General features: G+C 30.8%; 4 non-coding genes across 4 annotated transcripts; all 4 read left to right on the forward strand.

The window, feature by feature from the left end:
* Positions 1-2804: 2804 nt before the first annotated feature.
* Positions 2805-2877, forward strand: TRNAR-UCG (transfer RNA arginine (anticodon UCG)). Its single transcript has one exon. It is a non-coding gene; the product is annotated as a tRNA-Arg (tRNA).
* Positions 2878-6641: 3764 nt separating this feature from the next.
* Positions 6642-6714, forward strand: TRNAR-UCG (transfer RNA arginine (anticodon UCG)). Its single transcript has one exon. It is a non-coding gene; the product is annotated as a tRNA-Arg (tRNA).
* A 5680-nt stretch (positions 6715-12394) lies between these two features.
* On the forward strand, positions 12395-12467 carry TRNAR-UCG (transfer RNA arginine (anticodon UCG)). Its single transcript has one exon. It is a non-coding gene; the product is annotated as a tRNA-Arg (tRNA).
* A 2804-nt stretch (positions 12468-15271) lies between these two features.
* On the forward strand, positions 15272-15344 carry TRNAP-UGG (transfer RNA proline (anticodon UGG)). The gene has a single exon. It is a non-coding gene; the product is annotated as a tRNA-Pro (tRNA).
* The last annotated feature ends 9902 nt before the right edge of the window (positions 15345-25246 follow it).

Here is a 25246-nt window from a genome sequence, read left to right on the forward strand (position 1 = left end):
AGTCATTCTTTTTGTCACGATTTGAAATCTTCAAAATCTGCATGAATTCAATGGATGACAATGTTTTAAAGAATGTACATTTCTAAATGTAATTCCCATAGGAAAATAAATACAACATAAACAATGATGTGCATGATGTACACATAGTTATAGGTTTTTTAGGTTTTTGGTGCATAGTAAAAGGTATCCTTTTGGAAAATGTAAGTATTTACCTCTTAACTTGTTCAATTTTGGTAATCTGTGTTGGAAAAAAATCTTTGACCAAATTGATACAATAAAGGATATTTGCATATCTGCATATAAAAATTATATCTCACATGTTTAAAATGAATCATTGAAATCCGAACATCCATAGTCCAATGAGAAATTGCTATAAAGCCTACATCCCTAATATTTTCATAAAACTTAAAAAACCTTTAGGAAAATGTCAGTGTTTACCTGTTAACTTGTTTGATTTTGGTAATCTGTGTTGCAAAGCAGTTCTTTGACCAAATTGATACTATAATGGTTATTTGCATATCTGCATATAAAAAATACATCTCACATGTTTAGAAGGAATCAGTGAAATCAGAACACCCATAGTTCAATGAGAAATTGCTCTAATGCCTACATCCCTAATCTTTTTATAAAACTTTATAGCATGCCTATAGAAAAGTTAAGTTATTTCTCAGCTAAGTTAAGGATTTTACAAAACCTAGGCTATGTGAAAGGTATACTTTGTAATGTTCACTCAACATAAATCACTAAAATATGTTGGATTTCATTTTGTAATTCATATGCAAGTTTTTCCAAAACATACCTCTAGAAAAAGCTTCTAAATTTTGAATGTTATACTTGAGGTTACTATTACCACACCTTCCACAGGTTCGACAATTTCGACATAGATGACAGCGTGGCATAATGGATGAGGCGTCTGACTTCTGATCAGAAGATTGAGGGTTCGTGTCCCTTCGTGGTCAAGTCATTCTTTTTGTCACGATTTGAAATCTTCAAAATCTGCATGAATTCAATGGATGACAATGTTTTAAAGAATGTACATTTCTAAATGTAATTCCCATAGGAAAATAAATACAACATAAACAATGATGTGCATGATGTACACATAGTTATAGGTTTTTTAGGTTTTTGGTGCATAGTAAAAGGTATCCTTTTGGAAAATGTAAGTATTTACCTCATAACTTGTTCAATTTTGGTAATCTGTGTTGGAAAAAAATCTTTGACCAAATTGATACAATAAAGGATATTTGCATATCTGCATATAAAAATTATATCTCACATGTTTAAAATGAATCATTGAAATCCGAACATCCATAGTCCAATGAGAAATTGCTATAAAGCCTACATCCCTAATATTTTCATAAAACTTAAAAAACCTTTAGGAAAATGTCAGTGTTTACCTGTTAACTTGTTTGATTTTGGTAATCTGTGTTGCAAAGCAGTTCTTTGACCAAATTGATACTATAATGGTTATTTGCATATCTGCATATAAAAAATACATCTCACATGTTTAGAAGGAATCAGTGAAATCAGAACACCCATAGTTCAATGAGAAATTGCTCTAATGCCTACATCCCTAATCTTTTTATAAAACTTTATAGCATGCCTATAGAAAAGTTAAGTTATTTCTCAGCTAAGTTAAGGATTTTACAAAATCTAGGCTATGTGAAAGGTATACTTTGTAATGTTCACTCAACATAAATCACTAAAATATGTTGGATTTCATTTTGTAATTCATATGCAAGTTTTTCCAAAACATACCTCTAGAAAAAGCTTCTAAATTTTGAATGTTATACTTGAGGTTACTATTACCACACCTTCCACAGGTTCGACAATTTCGACATAGATGACAGCGTGGCATAATGGATGAGGTGTCTGACTTCTGATCAGAAGATTGAGGGTTCGTGTCCCTTCGAGGTCAAGTCTTTCTTTTTGTCACTATTTGAAATCTTCAAACTCTGCATGAATTCAATGGATGACAATGTTGTAAAGAATGTACATTTCTAAATGTAATTCCCATAGGAAAATAAATACAACATAAACAATGATGTGCATGATGTATACATAGTTATAGGTTTTTTAGGTTTTTGGTGCATAGTAAAAGGTATCCTTTTGGAAAATGTAAGTAGTTACCTCTTAACTTGTTCAATTTTGGTAATCTGTGTTGGAAAAAAATCTTTGACCAAATTGATACAATAAAGGATATTTGCATATCTGCATATAAAAATTATATCTCACATGTTTAAAATGAATCATTGAAATCCAAACATCCATAGTCCAATGAGAAATTGCTATAAAGCCTACATCCCTAATATTTTCATAAAACTTAAAAAACTTTTAGGAAAATGTCAGTGTTTACCTGTTAACTTGTTTGATTTTGGTAATCTGTGTTGCAAAGCAATTCTTTGACCAAATTGATACTATAATGGTTATTTGCATATCTGCATATAAAAAATACATCTCACATGTTTAGAAGGAATCAGTGAAATCAGAACAGCCATAGCTCAATGAGAAATTGCTCTAATGCCTACATCCCTAATCTTTTTATAAAACTTTATAGCATGCCTATAGAAAAGTTAAGTTATTTCTCAGCTAAGTTAAGGATTTTACAAAATCTAGGCTATGTGAAAGGTATACTTTGTAATGTTCACTCAACATAAATCACTAAAATATGTTGGATTTCATTTTGTAATTCATATGCAAGTTTTTCCAAAACATATATCTAGAAAAAACTTCTAAATTTTGAATGTTATACTTGAGGTTACTATTACCACATCTTCCACAGGTTCGACAACTTCTATAAAGATGACCGCATGGCCTAATGGATAAGGTGTCTGACTTCGGATCAGAAGATTGAGGGTTCGAGTCCCTTCGTGGTCGAGTCTTTCATTTTGTCACAATTTGAAATCTTCAAACTCTGCATGAATTCAATGGATGACAATGTTGTAAAGAATGTACATTTCTAAATGTAATTCCCATAGGAAAATAAATACAACATAAACAATGATGTGCATGATGTACACATAGTTATTGTTTTTATAGTTTTTTGGTGCATAGTAAAAGGTATCCTTTTGGAAAAGGTAAGTATTTACCTGTTAACTTGTTCAATTTTGGTAATCTGTGTTGGAAAAAAATCTTTGACCAAATTGATACAATAAAGGATATTTGCATATCTGCATATAAAAATTATATCTCACATGTTTAAAATGAATCATTGAAATCCGAACATCCATAGTCCAATGAGAAATTGCTATAAAGCCTACATCCCTAATATTTTCATAAAACTTAAAAAACCTTTAGGAAAATGTAAGTGTTTACCTGTTAACTTGTTTGATTTTGGTAATCTGTGTTGCAAAGCAGTTCTTTGACCAAATTGATACTATAATGGTTATTTGCATATCTGCATATAAAAAATACATCTTACATGTTTAGAAGGAATCAGTGAAATCAGAACACCCATAGTTCAATGAGAAATTGCTCTAATGCCTACATCCCTAATCTTTTTATAAAACTTTATAGCATGCCTATAGAAAAGTTAAGTTATTTCTCAGCTAAGTTAAGGATTTTACAAAATCTAGGCTATGTGAAAGGTATACTTTGTAATGTTCACTCAACATAAATCACTAAAATATGTTGGATTTCATTTTGTAATTCATATGCAAGTTTTTCCAAAACATACCTCTAGAAAAAGCTTCTAAATTTTGAATGTTATACTTGAGGTTACTATTACCACACCTTCCACAGGTTCGACAATTTTGACATAGATGACAGCGTGGCATAATGGATGAGGCGTCTGACTTCTGATCAGAAGATTGAGGGTTCGTGTCCCTTCGTGGTCAAGTCATTCTTTTTGTCACTATTTGAAATCTTCAAACTCTGCATGAATTCAATGGTTGACAATGTTGTAAAGAATGTACATTTCTAAATGTAGTTCCCATAGGAAAATAAATACAACATAAACAATGATGTGCATGATGTACACATAGTTATAGGTTTTTTAGGTTTTTGGTGCATAGTAAAAGGTATCCTTTTGGAAAATGTAAGTATTTACCTCTTAACTTGTTCAATTTTGGTAATCTGTGTTGGAAAAAAATCTTTGACCAAATTGATACAATAAAGGATATTTGCATATCTGCATATAAAAATTATATCTCACATGTTTAAAATGAATCATCGAAATCCGAACATCCATAGTCCAATGAGAAATTGCTATAAAGCCTACATCCCTAATATTTTCATAAAACTTAAAAAACCTTTAGGAAAATGTAAGTGTTTACCTGTTAACTTGTTTGATTTTGGTAATCTGTGTTGCAAAGCAGTTCTTTGACCAAATTGATACTATAATGGTTATTTGCATATCTGCATATAAAAATACATCTCACATGTTTAGAAGGAATCAGTGAAATCAGAACACCCATAGTTCAATGAGAAATTGCTCTAATGCCTACATCCCTAATCTTTTTATAAAAGTTTATAGCATGCCTATAGAAAAGTTAAGTTATTTCTCAGCTAAGTTAAGGATTTTACAAAATCTAGGCTATGTGAAAGGTATACTTTGTAATGTTCACTCAACATAAATCACTAAAATATGTTGGATTTCATTTTGTAATTCATATGCAAGTTTTTCCAAAACATACCTCTAGAAAAAGCTTCTAAATTTTGAATGTTATACTTGAGGTTACTATTACCACACCTTCCACAGGTTCGACAATTTCGACATAGATGACAGCGTGGCATAATGGATGAGGCGTCTGACTTCTGATCAGAAGATTGATGGTTCATGTCCCTTCGTGGTCAAGTCATTCTTTTTGTCACTATTTGAAATCTTCAAACTCTGCATGAATTCAATGGATGACAATGTTGTAAAGAATGTACATCTCTAAATGTAATTCCCATAGGAAAATAAATACAACATAAACAATGATGTGCATGATGTACACATAGTTATAGGTTTTTTAGGTTTTTGGTGCATAGTAAAAGGTATCCTTTTGGAAAATGTAAGTATTTACCTCTTAACTTGTTCAATTTTGGTAATCTGTGTTGGAAAAAAATCTTTGACCAAATTGATACAATAAAGGATATTTGCATATCTGCATATAAAAATTATATCTCACATGTTTAAAATGAATCATTGAAATCCGAACATCCATAGTCCAATGAGAAATTGCTATAAAGCCTACATCCCTAATATTTTCATAAAACTTATAAAAACCTTTAGGAAAATGTCAGTGTTTACCTGTTAACTTGTTTGATTTTGGTAATCTGTGTTGCAAAGCAGTTCTTTGACCAAATTGATACTATAATGGTTATTTGCATATCTGCATATAAAAAATACATCTCACATGTTTAGAAGGAATCAGTGAAATCAGAACACCCATAGTTCAATGAGAAATTGCTCTAATGCCTACATCCCTAATCTTTTTATAAAACTTTATAGCATGCCTATAGAAAAGTTAAGTTATTTCTCAGCTAAGTTAAGGATTTTACAAAATCTAGGCTATGTGAAAGGTATACTTTGTAATGTTCACTCAACATAAATCACTAAAATATGTTGGATTTCATTTTGTAATTCATATGCAAGTTTTTCCAAAACATACCTCTAGAAAAAGCTTCTAAATTTTGAATGTTATACTTGAGGTTACTATTACCACACCTTCCACAGGTTCGACAATTTCGACATAGATGACAGCGTGGCATAATGGATGAGGCGTCTGACTTCTGATCAGAAGATTGAGGGTTCGTGTCCCTTCATGGTCAAGTCATTCTTATTGTCACTATTTGAAATCTTCAAACTCTGCATGAATTCAATGGATGACAATGTTGTAAAGAATGTACATTTCTAAATGTAATTCCCATAGGAAAATAAATACAACATAAACAATGATGTGCATGATGTACACATAGTTATAGGTTTTTTAGGTTTTTGGTGCATAGTAAAAAGGTATCCTTTTGGAAAATGTAAGTATTTACCTGTTAACTTGTTCAATTTTGGTAATCTGTGTTGGAAAAAAATCTTTGACCAAATTGATACAATAAAGGATATTTGCATATCTGCATATAAAAATTATATCTCACATGTTTAAAATGAATCATTGAAATCCGAACATCCATAGTCCAATGAGAAATTGCCATAAAGCCTACATCCCTAATATTTTCATAAAACTTAAAAAACCTTTAGGAAAATTTCAGTGTTTACCTGTTAACTTGTTTGATTTTGGTAATCTGTGTTGCAAAGCAATTCTTTGACCAAATTGATACTATAATGGTTATTTGCATATCTGCATATAAAAAATACATCTCACATGTTTAGAAGGAATCAGTGAAATCAGAACAGCCATAGCTCAATGAGAAATTGCTCTAATGCCTACATCCCTAATCTTTTTATAAAACTTTATAGCATGCCTATAGAAAATTTAAGTTATTTCTCAGCTAAGTTAAGGATTTTACAAAATCTAGGCTATGTGAAAGGTATACTCTGTAATGTTCACTCAACATAAATCACTAAAATATGTTGGATTTCATTTTGTAATTCATATGCAAGTTTTTCCAAAACATATATCTAGAAAAAACGTCTAAATTTTGAATGTTATACTTGAGGTTACTATTACCACACCTTCCACAGGTTCGACAACTTCTATAAAGATGACCGCGTGGCCTAATGGATAAGGCATCTGACTTCGGATCAGAAGATTGAGGGTTCGAGTCCCTTCGTGGTCGAGTCTTTCATTTTGTCACAATTTGAAATCTTCAAACTCTGCATGAATTCAATGGATGACAATGTTGTAAAGAATGTACATTTCTAAATGTAATTCCCATAGGAAAATAAATACAACATAAACAATGATGTGCATGATGTACACATAGTTATAGTTTTTTTAGGTTTTTGGTGCATAGTAAAAGGTATCCTTTTGGAAAAGGTAAGTATTTACCTGTTAACTTGTTCAATTTTGGTAATCTGTGTTGGAAAAAAATCTTTGACCAAATTGATACAATAAAGGATATTGCATATCTGCATATAAAAATTATATCTCACATGTTTAAAATGAATCATTGAAATCCGAACATCCATAGTCCAATGAGAAATTGCTATAAAGCCTACATCCCTAATATTTTTATAATTCTTAAAAAACCTTTAGGAAAATGTAAGTGTTTACCTGTTAACTTGTTTGATTTTGGTAATCTGTGTTGCAAAGCAGTTCTTTGACCAAATTGATACTATAATGGTTATTTGCATATCTGCATATAAAAAATACATCTCACATGTTTAGAAGGAATCAGTGAAATCAGAACACCCATAGTTCAATGAGAAATTGCTCTAATGCCTACATCCCTAATCTTTTTATAAAACTTTATAGCATGCCTATAGAAAAGTGAAGTTATTTCTCAGCTAAGTTAAGGATTTTACAAAATCTAGGCTATGTGAAAGGTATACTTTGTAATGTTCACTCAACATAAATCACTAAAATATGTTGGATTTCATTTTGTAATTCATATGCAAGTTTTTCCAAAACATACCTCTAGATAAAGCTTCTAAATTTTGAATGTTATACTTGAGGTTACTATTACCACACCTTCCACAGGTTCGACAATTTTGACATAGATGACAGCATGGCATAATGGATGAGGCGTCTGACTTCTGATCAGAAGATTGAGGGTTCGTGTCCCTTCATGGTCAAGTCATTCTTTTTGTCACTATTTGAAATCTTCAAACTCTGCATGAATTCAATGGATGACAATGTTGTAAAGAATGTACATTTCTAAATGTAATTCCCATAGGAAAATAAATACAACATAAACAATGATGTGCATGATGTACACATAGTTATAGTTTTTTTAGGTTTTTGGTGCATAGTAAAAGGTATCCTTTTGGAAAAGGTAAGTATTTACCTGTTAACTTGTTCAATTTTGGTAATTTGTGTTGGAAAAAAATCTTTGACCAAATTGATACAATAAAGGATATTTGCATATCTGCATATAAAAATTATATCTCACATGTTTAAAATGAATCATTGAAATCCGAACATCCATAGTCCAATGAGAAATTGCTAAAAAGCCTACATCCCTAATATTTTCATAAAACTTAAAAAACCTTTAGGAAAATGTAAGTGTTTACCTGTTAACTTGTTTGATTTTGGTAATCTGTGTTGCAAAGCAGTTCTTTGACCAAATTGATACTATAATGGTTATTTGCATATCTGCATATAAAAAATACATCTCACATGTTTAGAAGGAATCAGTGAAATCAGAACACCCATAGTTCAATGAGAAATTGCTCTAATGCCTACATCCCTAATCTTTTTATAAAACTTTATAGCATGCCTATAGAAAAGTTAAGTTATTTCTCAGCTAAGTTAAGGATTTTACAAAATCTAGGCTATGTGAAAGGTATACTTTGTAATGTTCACTCAACATAAATCACTAAAATATGTTGGATTTCATTTTGTAATTCATATGCAAGTTTTTCCAAAACATATATCTAGAAAAAACTTCTAAATTTTGAATGTTATACTTGAGGTTACTATTACCACAGCTTCCACAGGTTCGACAACTACTATTAAGATGACCGCGTGGCCTAATGGATAAAGCATCTGACTTCGGATCAGAAGATTGAGGGTTCGAGTCCTTTCGTTGTCGAGTCTTTCATTTTGTCACAATTTGAAATCTTCAAACTCTGCATGAATTCAATGGATGACAATGTTGTAAAGAATGTACATTTCTAAATGTAATTCCCATAGGAAAATAAATACAACATAAACAATGAAGTGCATGATGTACACATAGTTATAGTTTTTTTAGGTTTTTGGTGCATAGTAAAAGGTATCCTTTTGGAAAAGGTAAGTATTTTCCTGTTAACTTGTTCAATTTTGGTAATCTGTGTTGGAAAAAAATCTTTGACCAAATTGATACAATTAAGGATATTTGCATATCTGCATATAAAAATTATATCTCACATGTTTAAAATGAATCATTGAAATCCGAACATCCATAGTCCAATGAGAAATTGCTATAAAGCCTACATCCCTAATATTTTCATAAAACTTAAAAAACCTTTAGGAAAATGTAAGTGTTTACCTGTTAACTTGTTTGATTTTGGTAATCTGTGTTGCAAAGCAGTTCTTTGACCAAATTGATACTATAATGGTTATTTGCATATCTGCATATAAAAAATACATCTCACATGTTTAGAAGGAATCAGTGAAATCAGAACACCCATAGTTCAATGAGAAATTGCTCTAATGCCTACATCCCTAATCTTTTTATAAAACTTTATAGCATGCCTATAGAAAAGTTAAGTTATTTCTCAGCTAAGTTAAGGATTTTACAAAATCTAGGCTATGTGAAAGGTATACTTTGTAATGTTCACTCAACATAAATCACTAAAATATGTTGGATTTCATTTTGTAATTCATATGCAAGTTTTTCCAAAACATACCTCTAGAAAAAGCTTCTAAATTTTGAATGTTATACTTGAGGTTACTATTACCACACCTTCCACAGGTTCGACAACTTCTATAAAGATGACCGCGTGGCCTAATGGATAAGGCATCTGACTTTGGATCAGAAGATTGAGGGTTTGAGTCCATTCGTGGTCGAGTCTTTCATTTTGTCACAATTTGAAATCTTCAAACTCTGCATGAATTCAATGGATGACAATGTTGTAAAGAATGTACATTTCTAAATGTAATTCCCATAGGAAAATAAATACAACATAAACAATGAAGTGCATGATGTACACATAGTTATAGTTTTTTTAGGTTTTTGGTGCATAGTAAAAGGTATCCTTTTGGAAAAGGTAAGTATTTACCTGTTAACTTGTTCAATTTTGGTAATCTGTGTTGGAAAAAAATCTTTGACCAAATTGATACAATTAAGGATATTTGCATATCTGCATATAAAAATTATATCTCACATGTTTAAAATGAATCATTGAAATCCGAACATCCATAGTCCAATGAGAAATTGCTATAAAGCCTACATCCCTAATATTTTCATAAAACTTAAAAAACCTTTAGGAAAATGTAAGTGTTTACCTGTTAACTTGTTTGATTTTGGTAATCTGTGTTGCAAAGCAGTTCTTTGACCAAATTGATACTATAATGGTTATTTGCATATCTGCATATAAAAAATACATCTCACATGTTTAGAAGGAATCAGTGAAATCAGAACACCCATAGTTCAATGAGAAATTGCTCTAATGCCTACATCCCTAATCTTTTTATAAAACTTTATAGCATGCCTATAGAAAAGTTAAGTTATTTCTCAGCTAAGTTAAGGATTTTACAAAATCTAGGCTATGTGAAAGGTATACTTTGTAATGTTCACTCAACATAAATCACTAAAATATGTTGGATTTCATTTTGTAATTCATATGCAAGTTTTTCCAAAACATACCTCTAGAAAAAGCTTCTAAATTTTGAATGTTATACTTGAGGTTACTATTACCACACCTTCCACAGGTTCGACAATTTCGACATAGATGACAGCGTGGCATAATGGATGAGGCGTCTGACTTCTGATCAGAAGATTGAGGGTTCGTGTCCCTTCGTGGTCAAGTCATTCTTTTTGTCACGATTTGAAATCTTCAAAATCTGCATGAATTCAATGGATGACAATGTTTTAAAGAATGTACATTTCTAAATGTAATTCCCATAGGAAAATAAATACAACATAAACAATGATGTGCATGATGTACACATAGTTATAGGTTTTTTAGGTTTTTGGTGCATAGTAAAAGGTATCCTTTTGGAAAATGTAAGTATTTACCTCATAACTTGTTCAATTTTGGTAATCTGTGTTGGAAAAAAATCTTTGACCAAATTGATACAATAAAGGATATTTGCATATCTGCATATAAAAATTATATCTCACATGTTTAAAATGAATCATTGAAATCCGAACATCCATAGTCCAATGAGAAATTGCTATAAAGCCTACATCCCTAATATTTTCATAAAACTTAAAAAACCTTTAGGAAAATGTCAGTGTTTACCTGTTAACTTGTTTGATTTTGGTAATCTGTGTTGCAAAGCAGTTCTTTGACCAAATTGATACTATAATGGTTATTTGCATATCTGCATATAAAAAATACATCTCACATGTTTAGAAGGAATCAGTGAAATCAGAACACCCATAGTTCAATGAGAAATTGCTCTAATGCCTACATCCCTAATCTTTTTATAAAACTTTATAGCATGCCTATAGAAAAGTTAAGTTATTTCTCAGCTAAGTTAAGGATTTTACAAAATCTAGGCTATGTGAAAGGTATACTTTGTAATGTTCACTCAACATAAATCACTAAAATATGTTGGATTTCATTTTGTAATTCATATGCAAGTTTTTCCAAAACATACCTCTAGAAAAAGCTTCTAAATTTTGAATGTTATACTTGAGGTTACTATTACCACACCTTCCACAGGTTCGACAATTTCGACATAGATGACAGCGTGGCATAATGGATGAGGTGTCTGACTTCTGATCAGAAGATTGAGGGTTCGTGTCCCTTCGAGGTCAAGTCTTTCTTTTTGTCACTATTTGAAATCTTCAAACTCTGCATGAATTCAATGGATGACAATGTTGTAAAGAATGTACATTTCTAAATGTAATTCCCATAGGAAAATAAATACAACATAAACAATGATGTGCATGATGTAAACATAGTTATAGGTTTTTTAGGTTTTTGGTGCATAGTAAAAGGTATCCTTTTGGAAAATGTAAGTATTTACCTCTTAACTTGTTCAATTTTGGTAATCTGTGTTGGAAAAAAATCTTTGACCAAATTGTTACAATAAAGGATATTTGCATATCTGCATATAAAAATTATATCTCACATGTTTAAAATGAATCACTGAAATCCGAACATCCATAGGCCAATGAGAAATTGCTATAAAGCCTACATCCCTAATATTTTCATAAAACTTAAATAACCTTTAGGAAAATGTCAGTGTTTACCTGTTAACTTGTTTGATTTTGGTAATCTGTGTTGCAAAGCAATTGTTTGACCAAATTGATACTATAATGGTTATTTGCATATCTGCATATAAAAAATACATCTCACATGTTTAGAAGGAATCAGTGAAATCAGAACAGCCATAGCTCAATGAGAAATTGCTCTAATGCCTACATCCCTAATCTTTTTATAAAACTTTATAGCATGCCTATAGAAAAGTTAAGTTATTTCTCAGCTAAGTTAAGGATTTTACAAAATCTAGGCTATGTGAAAGGTATACTTTGTAATGTTCACTCAACATAAATCACTAAAATATGTTGGATTTCATTTTGTAATTCATATGCAAGTTTTTCCAAAACATATATCTAGAAAAAACTTCTAAATTTTGAATGTTATACTTGAGGTTACTATTACCACACCTTCCACAGGTTTGACAACTTCTATAAAGATGACCGTGTGGCCTAATGGATAAGGCGTCTGACTTCGGATCAGAAGATTGAGGGTTCGAGTCCCTTCGTGGTCGAGTCTTTCATTTTGTCACAATTTGAAATCTTCAAACTCTGCATGAATTCAATGGATGACAATGTTGTAAAGAATGTACATTTCTAAATGTAATTCCCATAGGAAAATAAATACAACATAAACAATGATGTGCATGATGTACACATAGTTATAGTTTTTTTAAGTTTTTGGTGCATAGTAAAAGGTATCCTTTTGGAAAAGGTAAGTATTTACCTGTTAACTTGTTCAATTTTGGTAATCTGTGTTGGAAAAAAATCTTTGACCAAATTGATACAATTAAGGATATTTGCATATCTTCATATAAAAATTATATCTCACATGTTTAAAATGAATCATTGAAATCCGAACATCCATAGTCCAATGAGAAATTGCTATAAAGCCTACATCCCTAATATTTTCATAAAACTTAAAAAACCTTTAGGAAAATGTAAGTGTTTACCTGTTAACTTGTTTGATTTTGGTAATCTGTGTTGCAAAGCAGTTCTTTGACCAAATTGATACTATAATGGTTATTTGCATATCTGCATATAAAAAATACATCTCACATGTTTAGAAGGAATCAGTGAAATCAGAACACCCATAGTTCAATGAGAAATTGCTCTAATGCCTACATCCCTAATCTTTTTATAAAACTTTATAGCATGCCTATAGAAAAGTTAAGTTATTTCTCAGCTAAGTTAAGGATTTTACAAAATCTAGGCTATGTGAAAGGTATACTTTGTAATGTTCACTCAACATAAATCACTAAAATATGTTGGATTTCATTTTGTAATTCATATGCAAGTTTTTCCAAAACATACCTCTAGAAAAAGCTTCTAAATTTTGAATGTTATACTTGAGGTTACTATTACCACACCTTCCACAGGTTCGACAATTTCGACATAGATGACAGCGTGGCATAATGGATGAGGCGTCTGACTTCTGATCAGAAGATTGAGGGTTCGTGTCCCTTCGTGGTCAAGTCATTCTTTTTGTCACGATTTGAAATCTTCAAAATCTGCATGAATTCAATGGATGACAATGTTTTAAAGAATGTACATTTCTAAATGTAATTCCCATAGGAAAATAAATACAACATAAACAATGATGTGCATGATGTACACATAGTTATAGGTTTTTTAGGTTTTTGGTGCATAGTAAAAGGTATCCTTTTGGAAAATGTAAGTATTTACCTCATAACTTGTTCAATTTTGGTAATCTGTGTTGGAAAAAAATCTTTGACCAAATTGATACAATAAAGGATATTTGCATATCTGCATATAAAAATTATATCTCACATGTTTAAAATGAATCATTGAAATCCGAACATCCATAGTCCAATGAGAAATTGCTATAAAGCCTACATCCCTAATATTTTCATAAAACTTAAAAAACCTTTAGGAAAATGTCAGTGTTTACCTGTTAACTTGTTTGATTTTGGTAATCTGTGTTGCAAAGCAGTTCTTTGACCAAATTGATACTATAATGGTTATTTGCATATCTGCATATAAAAAATACATCTCACATGTTTAGAAGGAATCAGTGAAATCAGAACACCCATAGTTCAATGAGAAATTGCTCTAATGCCTACATCCCTAATCTTTTTATAAAACTTTATAGCATGCCTATAGAAAAGTTAAGTTATTTCTCAGCTAAGTTAAGGATTTTACAAAATCTAGGCTATGTGAAAGGTATACTTTGTAATGTTCACTCAACATAAATCACTAAAATATGTTGGATTTCATTTTGTAATTCATATGCAAGTTTTTCCAAAACATACCTCTAGAAAAAGCTTCTAAATTTTGAATGTTATACTTGAGGTTACTATTACCACACCTTCCACAGGTTCGACAATTTCGACATAGATGACAGCGTGGCATAATGGATGAGGTGTCTGACTTCTGATCAGAAGATTGAGGGTTCGTGTCCCTTCGAAGTCAAGTCTTTCTTTTTGTCACTATTTGAAATCTTCAAACTCTGCATGAATTCAATGGATGACAATGTTGTAAAGAATGTACATTTCTAAATGTAATTCCCATAGGAAAATAAATACAACATAAACAATGATGTGCATGATGTAAACATAGTTATAGGTTTTTTAGGTTTTTGGTGCATAGTAAAAGGTATCCTTTTGGAAAATGTAAGTATTTACCTCTTAACTTGTTCAATTTTGGTAATCTGTGTTGGAAAAAAATCTTTGACCAAATTGTTACAATAAAGGATATTTGCATATCTGCATATAAAAATTATATCTCACATGTTTAAAATGAATCACTGAAATCCGAACATCCATAGGCCAATGAGAAATTGCTATAAAGCCTACATCCCTAATATTTTCATAAAACTTAAATAACCTTTAGGAAAATGTCAGTGTTTACCTGTTAACTTGTTTGATTTTGGTAATCTGTGTTGCAAAGCAATTGTTTGACCAAATTGATACTATAATGGTTATTTGCATATCTGCATATAAAAAATACATCTCACATGTTTAGAAGGAATCAGTGAAATCAGAACAGCCATAGCTCAATGAGAAATTGCTCTAATGCCTACATCCCTAATCTTTTTATAAAACTTTATAGCATGCCTATAGAAAAGTTAAGTTATTTCTCAGCTAAGTTAAGGATTTTACAAAATCTAGGCTATGTGAAAGGTATACTTTGTAATGTTCACTCAACATAAATCACTAAAATATGTTGGATTTCATTTTGTAATTCATATGCAAGTTTTTCCAAAACATATATCTAGAAAAAACTTCTAAATTTTGAATGTTATACTTGAGGTTACTATTACCACACCTTCCACAGGTTTGACAACTTCTATAAAGATGACCGTGTGGCCTAATGGATAAGGCGTCTGACTTGGAATCAGAAGATTGAGGGTTCGAGTCCCTTCGTGGTCGAGTCTTTCATTTTGTCACAATTTGAAATCTTCAAACTCTGCATGAATTCAATGGATGACAATGTTGTAAAGAATGTACATTTCTAAATGTAATTCCCATAGGAAAATAAATACAACATAAACAATGATGTGCATGATGTACACATAGTTATAGTTTTTTTAAGTTTTTGGTGCATAGTAAAAGGTATCCTTTTGGAAAAGGTAAGTATTTACCTGTTAACTTGTTCAATTTTGGTAATCTGTGTTGGAAAAAAATCTTTGACCAAATTGATACAATTAAGGATATTTGCATATCTTCATATAAAAATTATATCTCACATGTTTAAAATGAATCATTGAAATCCGAACATCCATAGTCCAATGAGAAATTGCTATAAAGCCTACATCCCTAATATTTTCATAAAACTTAAAAAACCTTTAGGAAAATGTAAGTGTTTACCTGTTAACTTGTTTGATTTTGGTAATCTGTGTTGCAAAGCAGTTCTTTGACCAAATTGATACTATAATGGTTATTTGCATATCTGCATATAAAAAATACATCTCACATGTTTAGAAGGAATCAGTGAAATCAGAACACCCATAGTTCAATGAGAAATTGCTCTAATGCCTACATCCCTAATCTTTTTATAAAACTTTATAGCATGCCTATAGAAAAGTTAAGTTATTTCTCAGCTAAGTTAAGGATTTTACAAAATCTAGGCTATGTGAAAGGTATACTTTGTAATGTTCACTCAACATAAATCACTAAAATATGTTGGATTTCATTTTGTAATTCATATGCAAGTTTTTCCAAAACATACCTCTAGAAAAAGCTTCTAAATTTTGAATGTTATACTTGAGGTTACTATTACCACACCTTCCACAGGTTCGACAATTTCGACATAGATGACAGCGTGGCATAATGGATGAGGCGTCTGACTTCTGATCAGAAGATTGAGGGTTCGTGTCCCTTCGTGGTCAAGTCATTCTTTTTGTCACTATTTGAAATCTTCAAGCTCTGCATGAATTCAATGGATGACAATGTTGTAAAGAATGTACATTTCTAAATGTAATTCCCATAGGAAAATAAATACAACATAAACAATGATGTGCATGATGTACACATAGTTATAGGTTTTTTAGGTTTTTGGTGCATAGTAAAAGGTATCCTTTTGGAAAATGTAAGTATTTACCTCTTAACTTGTTCAATTTTGGTAATCTGTGTTGGAAAAAAATCTTTGACCAAATTGATACAATAAAGGATATTTGCATATCTGCATATAAAAATTATATCTCACATGTTTAAAATGAATCATTGAAATCCGAACATCCATAGTCCAATGAGAAATTGCTATAAAGCCTACATCCCTAATATTTTCATAAAACTTAAAAAAACCTTTAGGAAAATGTCAGTGTTTACCTGTTAACTTGTTTGATTTTGGTAATCTGTGTTGCAAAGCAATTCTTTGACCAAATTGATACTATAATGGTTATTTGCATATCTGCATATAAAAAATACATCTCACATGTTTAGAAGGAATCAGTGAAATCAGAACACCCATAGTTCAATGAGAAATTGCTCTAATGCCTACATCCCTAATCTTTTTATAAAACTTTATAGCATGCCTATAGAAAAGTTAAGTTATTTCTCAGCTAAGTTAAGGATTTTACAAAATCTAGGCTATGTGAAAGGTATACTTTGTAATGTTCACTCAACATAAATCACTAAAATATGTTGGATTTCATTTTGTAATTCATATGCAAGTTTTTCCAAAACATACCTCTAGAAAAAGCTTCTAAATTTTGAATGTTATACTTGAGGTTACTATTACCACACCTTCCACAGGTTCGACAATTTCGACATAGATGACAGCGTGGCATAATGGATGAGGCGTCTGACTTCTGATCAGAAGATTGAGGGTTCGTGTCCCTTCATGGTCAAGTCATTCTTATTGTCACTATTTGAAATCTTCAAACTCTGCATGAATTCAATGGATGACAATGTTGTAAAGAATGTACATTTCTAAATGTAATTCCCATAGGAAAATAAATACAACATAAACAATGATGTGCATGATGTACACATAGTTATAGGTTTTTTAGGTTTTTGGTGCATAGTAAAAGGTATCCTTTTTGAAAATGTCAGTGTTTACCTATTAACTTGTTTGATTTGGGTAATCTGTGTTGCAAAGCAATTCTTTGACCAAATTGATACTATAATGGTTATTTGCATATCTGCATATAAAAAATACATCTCACATGTTTAGAAGGAATCAGTGAAATCAGAACAGCCATAGCTCAATGAGAAATTGCTCTAATGCCTACATCCCTAATCTTTTTTTAAAACTTTATAGCATGCCTATAGAAAAGTTAAGTTATTTCTCAGCTTAGTTAAGGATTTTACAAAATCTAGGCTATGTGAAAGGTATATTTTGTAATGTTCACTCAACATAAATCACTAAAATATGTTGGATTTCATTTTGTAATTCATATGCAAGTTTTTCCAAAACATATATCTAGAAAAAACTTCAAAATTTTGAATGTTATACTTGAGGTTACTATTACCACACCTTCCACAGGTTCGACAACTTCTATTAAGATGACCGCGTGGCCTAATGGATAAAGCGTCTGACTTCGGATCAGAAGATTGAGGGTTCGAGTCCTTTCGTTGTCGAGTCTTTCATTTTGTCACAATTTGAAATCTTCAAACTCTGCATGAATTCAATGGATGACAATGTTGTAAAGAATGTACATTTCTAAATGTAATTCCCATAGGAAAATAAATACAACATAAACAATGATGTGCATGATGTACACATAGTTATAGTTTTTTTAGGTTTTTGGTGCATAGTAAAAGGTATCCTTTTGGAAAAGGTAAGTATTTACCTGTTAACTTGTTCAATTTTGGTAATTTGTGTTGGAAAAAAATCTTTGACCAAATTGATACAATAAAGGATATTTGCATATCTGCATATAAAAATTATATCTCACATGTTTAAAATGAATCATTGAAATCCGAACATCCATAGTCCAATGAGAAATTGCTATAAAGCCTACATCCCTAATATTTTCATAAAACTTAAAAAACCTTTAGGAAAATGTAAGTGTTTACCTGTTAACTTGTTTGATTTTGGTAATCTGTGTTGCAAAGCAGTTCTTTGACCAAATTGATACTATAATGGTTATTTGCATATCTGCATATAAAAAATACATCTCACATGTTTAGAAGGAATCAGTGAAATCAGAACACCCATAGTTCAATGAGAAATTGCTCTAATGCCTACATCCCTAATCTTTTTATAAAACTTTATAGCATGCCTATAGAAAAGTTAAGTTATTTCTCAGCTAAGTTAAGGATTTTACAAAATCTAGGCTATGTGAAAGGTATACTTTGTAATGTTCACTCAACATAAATCACTAAAATATGTTGGATTTCATTTTGTAATTCATATGCAAGTTTTTCCAAAACATACCTCTACATAAAGCTTCTAAATTTTGAATGTTATACTTGAGGTTACTATTACCACACCTTCCACAGGTTCGACAATTTTGACATAGATGACAGCGTGGCATAATGGATGAGGCGTCTGACTTCTGATCAGAAGATTGAGGGTTCGTGTCCCTTCATGGTCAAGTCATTCTTTTTGTCACTATTTGAAATCTTCAAACTCTGCATGAATTCAATGGATGACAATGTTGTAAAGAATGTACATTTCTAAATGTAATTCCCATAGGAAAATAAATACAACATAAACAATGATGTGCATGATGTACACATAGTTATAGGTTTTTTAGGTTTTTGGTGCATATTAAAAGGTATCCTTTTGGAAAATGTAAGTATTTACCTCTTAACTTGTTCAATTTTGGTAATCTGTGTTGGAAAAAAATCTTTGACCAAATTGATACAATAAAGGATATTTGCATATCTGCATATAAAAATTATATCTCACATGTTTAAAATGAATCATTGAAATCCGAACATCCATAGTCCAATGAGAAATTGCTATAAAGCCTACATCCCTAATATTTTCATAAAACTTAAAAAACCTTTAGGAAAATGTCAGTGTTTACCTGTTAACTTGTTTGATTTTGGTAATCTGTGTTGCAAAGCAATTCTTTGACCAAATTGATACTATAATGGTTATTTGCATATCTGCATATAATAAATACATCTCACATGTTTAGAAGGAATCAGTGAAATCAGAACAGCCATAGCTCAATGAGAAATTGCTCTAATGCCTACATCCCTAATCTTTTTATAAAACTTTATAGCATGCCTATAGAAAAGTGAAGTTATTTCTCAGCTAAGTTAAGGATTTTACAAAATCTAGGCTATGTGAAAGGTATACTTTGTAATGTTCACTCAACATAAATCACTAAAATATGTTGGATTTCATTTTGTAATTCATATGCAAGTTTTTCCAAAACATACCTCTAGATAAAGCTTCTAAATTTTGAATGTTATACTTGAGGTTACTATTACCACACCTTCCACAGGTTCGACAATTTTGACATAGATGACAGCGTGGCATAATGGATGAGGCGTCTGACTTCTGATCAGAAGATTGAGGGTTCGTGTCCCTTCATGGTCAAGTCATTCTTTTTGTCACTATTTGAAATCTTCAAACTCTGCATGAATTCAATGGATGACAATGTTGTAAAGAATGTACATTTCTAAATGTAATTCCCATAGGAAAATAAATACAACATAAACAATGATGTGCATGATGTACACATAGTTATAGGTTTTTTAGGTTTTTGGTGCATAGTAAAAGGTATCCTTTTGGAAAATGTAAGTATTTACCTCTTAACTTGTTCAATTTTGGTAATCTGTGTTGGAAAAAAATCTTTGACCAAATTGATACAATAAAGGATATTTGCATATCTGCATATAAAAATTATATCTCACATGTTTAAAATGAATCATTGAAATCCGAACATCCATAGTCCAATGAGAAATTGCTATAAAGCCTACATCCCTAATATTTTCATAAAACTTAAAAAACCTTTAGGAAAATGTCAGTGTTTACCTGTTAACTTGTTTGATTTTGGTAATCTGTGTTGCAAAGCAATTCTTTGACCAAATTGATACTATAATGGTTATTTGCATATCTGCATATAAAAAATACATCTCACATGTTTAAAAGGAATCAGTGAAATCAGAACAGCCATAGCTCAATGAGAAATTGCTCTAATGCCTACATCCCTAATCTTTTTATAAAACTTTATAGCATGCCTATAGAAAAGTGAAGTTATTTCTCAGCTAAGTTAAGGATTTTACAAAATCTAGGCTATGTGAAAGGTATACTTTGTAATGTTCACTCAACATAAATCACTAAAATATGTTGGATTTCATTTTGTAATTCATATGCAAGTTTTTCCAAAACATACCTCTAGATAAAGCTTCTAAATTTTGAATGTTATACTTGAGGTTACTATTACCACACCTTCCACAGGTTCGACAATTTTGACATAGATGACAGCGTGGCATAATGGATGAGGCGTCTGACTTCTGATCAGAAGATTGAGGGTTCGTGTCCCTTCATGGTCAAGTCATTCTTTTTGTCACTATTTGAAATCTTCAAACTCTGCATGAATTCAATGGATGACAATGTTGTAAAGAATGTACATTTCTAAATGTAATTCCCATAGGAAAATAAATACAACATAAACAATGATGTGCATGATGTACACATAGTTATAGTTTTTTTAGGTTTTTGGTGCATAGTAAAAGGTATCCTTTTGGAAAAGGTAAGTATTTACCTGTTAACTTGTTCAATTTTGGTAATTTGTGTTGGAAAAAAATCTTTGACCAAATTGATACAATAAAGGATATTTGCATATCTGCATATAAAAATTATATCTCACATGTTTAAAATGAATCATTGAAATCCGAACATCCATAGTCCAATGAGAAATTGCTAAAAAGCCTACATCCCTAATATTTTCATAAAACTTAAAAAACCTTTAGGAAAATGTAAGTGTTTACCTGTTAACTTGTTTGATTTTGGTAATCTGTGTTGCAAAGCAGTTCTTTGACCAAATTGATACTATAATGGTTATTTGCATATCTGCATATAAAAAATACATCTCACATGTTTAGAAGGAATCAGTGAAATCAGAACACCCATAGTTCAATGAGAAATTGCTCTAATGCCTACATCCCTAATCTTTTTATAAAACTTTATAGCATGCCTATAGAAAAGTTAAGTTATTTCTCAGCTAAGTTAAGGATTTTACAAAATCTAGGCTATGTGAAAGGTATACTTTGTAATGTTCACTCAACATAAATCACTAAAATATGTTGGATTTCATTTTGTAATTCATATGCAAGTTTTTCCAAAACATACCTCTAGAAAAAGCTTCTAAATTTTGAATGTTATACTTGAGGTTACTATTACCACACCTTCCACAGGTTCGACAATTTCGACATAGATGACAGCGTGGCATAATGGATGAGGCGTCTGACTTCTGATCAGAAGATTGAGGGTTCGTGTCCCTTTGTGGTCAAGTCATTCTTTTTGTCACTATTTGAAATCTTCAAACTCTGCATGAATTCAATGGATGACAATGTTGTAAAGAATGTACATTTCTAAATGTAATTCCCATAGGAAAATAAATACAACATAAACAATGATGTGCATGATGTACACATAGTTATACTTTTTTTTAGGTTTTTAGTGCATAGTAAAAGGTATCCTTTTGGAAAAGCTAAGTATTTACCTGTTAACTTGTTCAATTTTGGTAATCTGTGTTGGAAAAAAATCTTTGACCAAATTGATACAATTAGGGATATTTGCATATCTGCATATAAAAATTATATCTCACATGTTTAAAATGAATTATTGAAATCCGAACATCCATAGTCCAATGAGAAATTGCTATAAAGCCTACATCCCTAATATTTTCATAAAACTTAAAAAACCTTTAGGAAAATGTCAGTGTTTACCTGTTAACTTGTTTGATTTTGGTAATCTGTGTTGCAAAGCAATTCTTTGACCAAATTGATACTATAATGGTTATTTGCATATCTGCATATAAAAAATACATCTTACATGTTTAGAAGGAATCAGTGAAATCAGAACAGCCATAGCTCAATGAGAAATTGCTCTAATGCCTACATCCCTAATCTTTTTATAAAACTTTATAGCATGCCTATAGAAAAGTTAAGTTATTTCTCAGCTAAGTTAAGGATTTTACAAAATCTAGGCTATGTGAAAGGTATACTTTGTAATGTTCACTCAACATAAATCACTAAAATATGTTGGATTTCATTTTGTAATTCATATGCAAGTTTTTCCAAAACATATATCTAGAAAAAACTTCTAAATTTTGAATGTTATACTTGAGGTTACTATTACCACACCTTCCACAGGTTCGAAAACTACTATTAAGATGACCGCGTGGCCTAATGGATAAAGCGTCTGACTTCGGATCAGAAGATTGAGGGTTCGAGTCCTTTCGTTGTCGAGTCTTTCATTTTGTCACAATTTGAAATCTTCAAACTCTGCATGAATTCAATGGATGACAATGTTGTAAAGAATGTACATTTCTAAATGTAATTCCCATAGGAAAATAAATACAACATAAACAATGATGTGCATGATGTACACATAGTTATACTTTTTTTAGGTTTTTAGTGCATAGTAAAAGGTATCCTTTTGGAAAAGCTAAGTATTTACCTGTTAACTTGTTCAATTTTGGTAATCTGTGTTGGAAAAAAATCTTTGACCAAATTGATACAATTAAGGATATTTGCATATCTGCATATAAAAATTATATCTCACATGTTTAAAATGAATCATTGAAATCCGAACATCCATAGTCCAATGAGAAATTGCTATAAAGCCTACATCCCTAATATTTTCATAAAACTTAAAAAACCTTTAGGAAAATGTCAGTGTTTACCTGTTAACTTGTTTGATTTTGGTAATCTGTGTTGCAAAGCAATTCTTTGACCAAATTGATACTATAATGGTTATTTGCATATCTGCATATAAAAAATACATCTCACATGTTTAGAAGGAATCAGTGAAATCAGAACACCCATAGTTCAATGAGAAATTGCTCTAATGCCTACATCCCTAATCTTTTTATAAAACTTTATAGCATGCCTATAGAATAGTTAAGTTATTTCTCAGCTAAGTTAAGGATTTTACAAAATCTAGGCTATGTGAAAGGTATACTTTGTAATGTTCACTCAACATAAATCACTAAAATATGTTGGATTTCATTTTGTAATTCATATGCAAGTTTTTCCAAAACATACCTCTAGAAAAAGCTTCTAAATTTTGAATGTTATACTTGAGGTTACTATTACCACACCTTCCACAGGTTCGACAATTTCGACATAGATGACAGTGTGGCATAATGGATGAGGTGTCTGACTTCTGATCAGAAGATTGTGGGTTCGTGTCCCTTCGAGGTCAAGTCATTCCTTTTGTCACTATTTGAAATCTTCAAACTCTGCATGAATTCAATGGATGACAATGTTGTAAAGAATGTACATTTCTAAATGTAATTCCCATAGGAAAATAAATACAACATAAACAATGATGTGCATGATGTACACATAGTTATAGGTTTTTTAGGTTTTTGGTGCATAGTAAAAGGTATCCTTTTGGAAAATGTAAGTATTTACCTCTTAACTTGTTCAATTTTGGTAATCTGTGTTGGAAAAAAATCTTTGACCAAATTGTTACAATAAAGGATATTTGCATATCTGCATATAAAAATTATATCTCACATGTTTAAAATGAATCATTGAAATCCGAACATCCATAGTCCAATGAGAAATTGCTATAAAGCCTACATCCCTAATATTTTCATAAAATTTAAAAAACCTTTAGGAAAATGTCAGTGTTTACCTGTTAACTTGTTTGATTTTGGTAATCTGTGTTGCAAAGCAATTGTTTGACCAAATTGATACTATAATGGTTATTTGCATATCTGCATATAAAAAATACATCTCACATGTGTAGAAGGAATCAGTGAAATCAGAACAGCCATAGCTCAATGAGAAATTGCTCTAATGACTACATCCCTAATCTTTTTATAAAACTTTATAGCATGCCTATAGAAAAGTTAAGTTATTTCTCAGCTAAGTTAAGGATTTTACAAAATCTAGGCTATGTGAAAGGTATACTTTGTAATGTTCACTCAACATAAATCACTAAAATATGTTGGATTTCATTTTGTAATTCATATGCAAGTTTTTCCAAAACATATATCTAGAAAAAACTTCTAAATTTTGAATGTTATACTTGAGGTTACTATTACCACACCTTCCACAGGTTCGACAACTTCTATAAAGATGACCGCGTGGCCTAATGAATAAGGCATCTGACTTCGGATCAGAAGATTGAGGGTTTGAGTCCCTTCGTGGTCGAGTCTTTCATTTTGTCACAATTTGAAATCTTCAAACTCTGCATGAATTCAATGGATGACAATGTTGTAAAGAAAGTACATTTCTAAATGTAATTCCCATAGGAAAATAAATACAACATAAACAATGAAGTGCATGATGTACACATAGTTATAGTTTTTTTAGGTTTTTGGTGCATAGTAAAAGGTATCCTTTTGGAAAAGGTAAGTATTTACCTGTTAACTTGTTCAATTTTGGTAATCTGTGTTGGAAAAAAATCTTTGACCAAATTGATACAATTAAGGATATTTGCATATCTGCATATAAAAATTATATCTCACATGTTTAAAATGAATCATTGAAATCCGAACATCCATAGTCCAATGAGAAATTGCTATAAAGCCTACATCCCTAATATTTTCATAAAACTTAAAAAACCTTTAGGAAAATGTAAGTGTTTACCTGTTAACTTGTTTGATTTTGGTAATCTGTGTTGCAAAGCAGTTCTTTGACCAAATTGATACTATAATGGTTATTTGCATATCTGCATATAAAAAATA

The sequence above is a fragment of the Taudactylus pleione genome, unplaced genomic scaffold (genome assembly GCF_031769625.1).
Source record: "Taudactylus pleione unplaced genomic scaffold, aTauple2 ptg000612l, whole genome shotgun sequence".
NCBI lineage: Eukaryota > Metazoa > Chordata > Amphibia > Anura > Myobatrachidae > Taudactylus > Taudactylus pleione.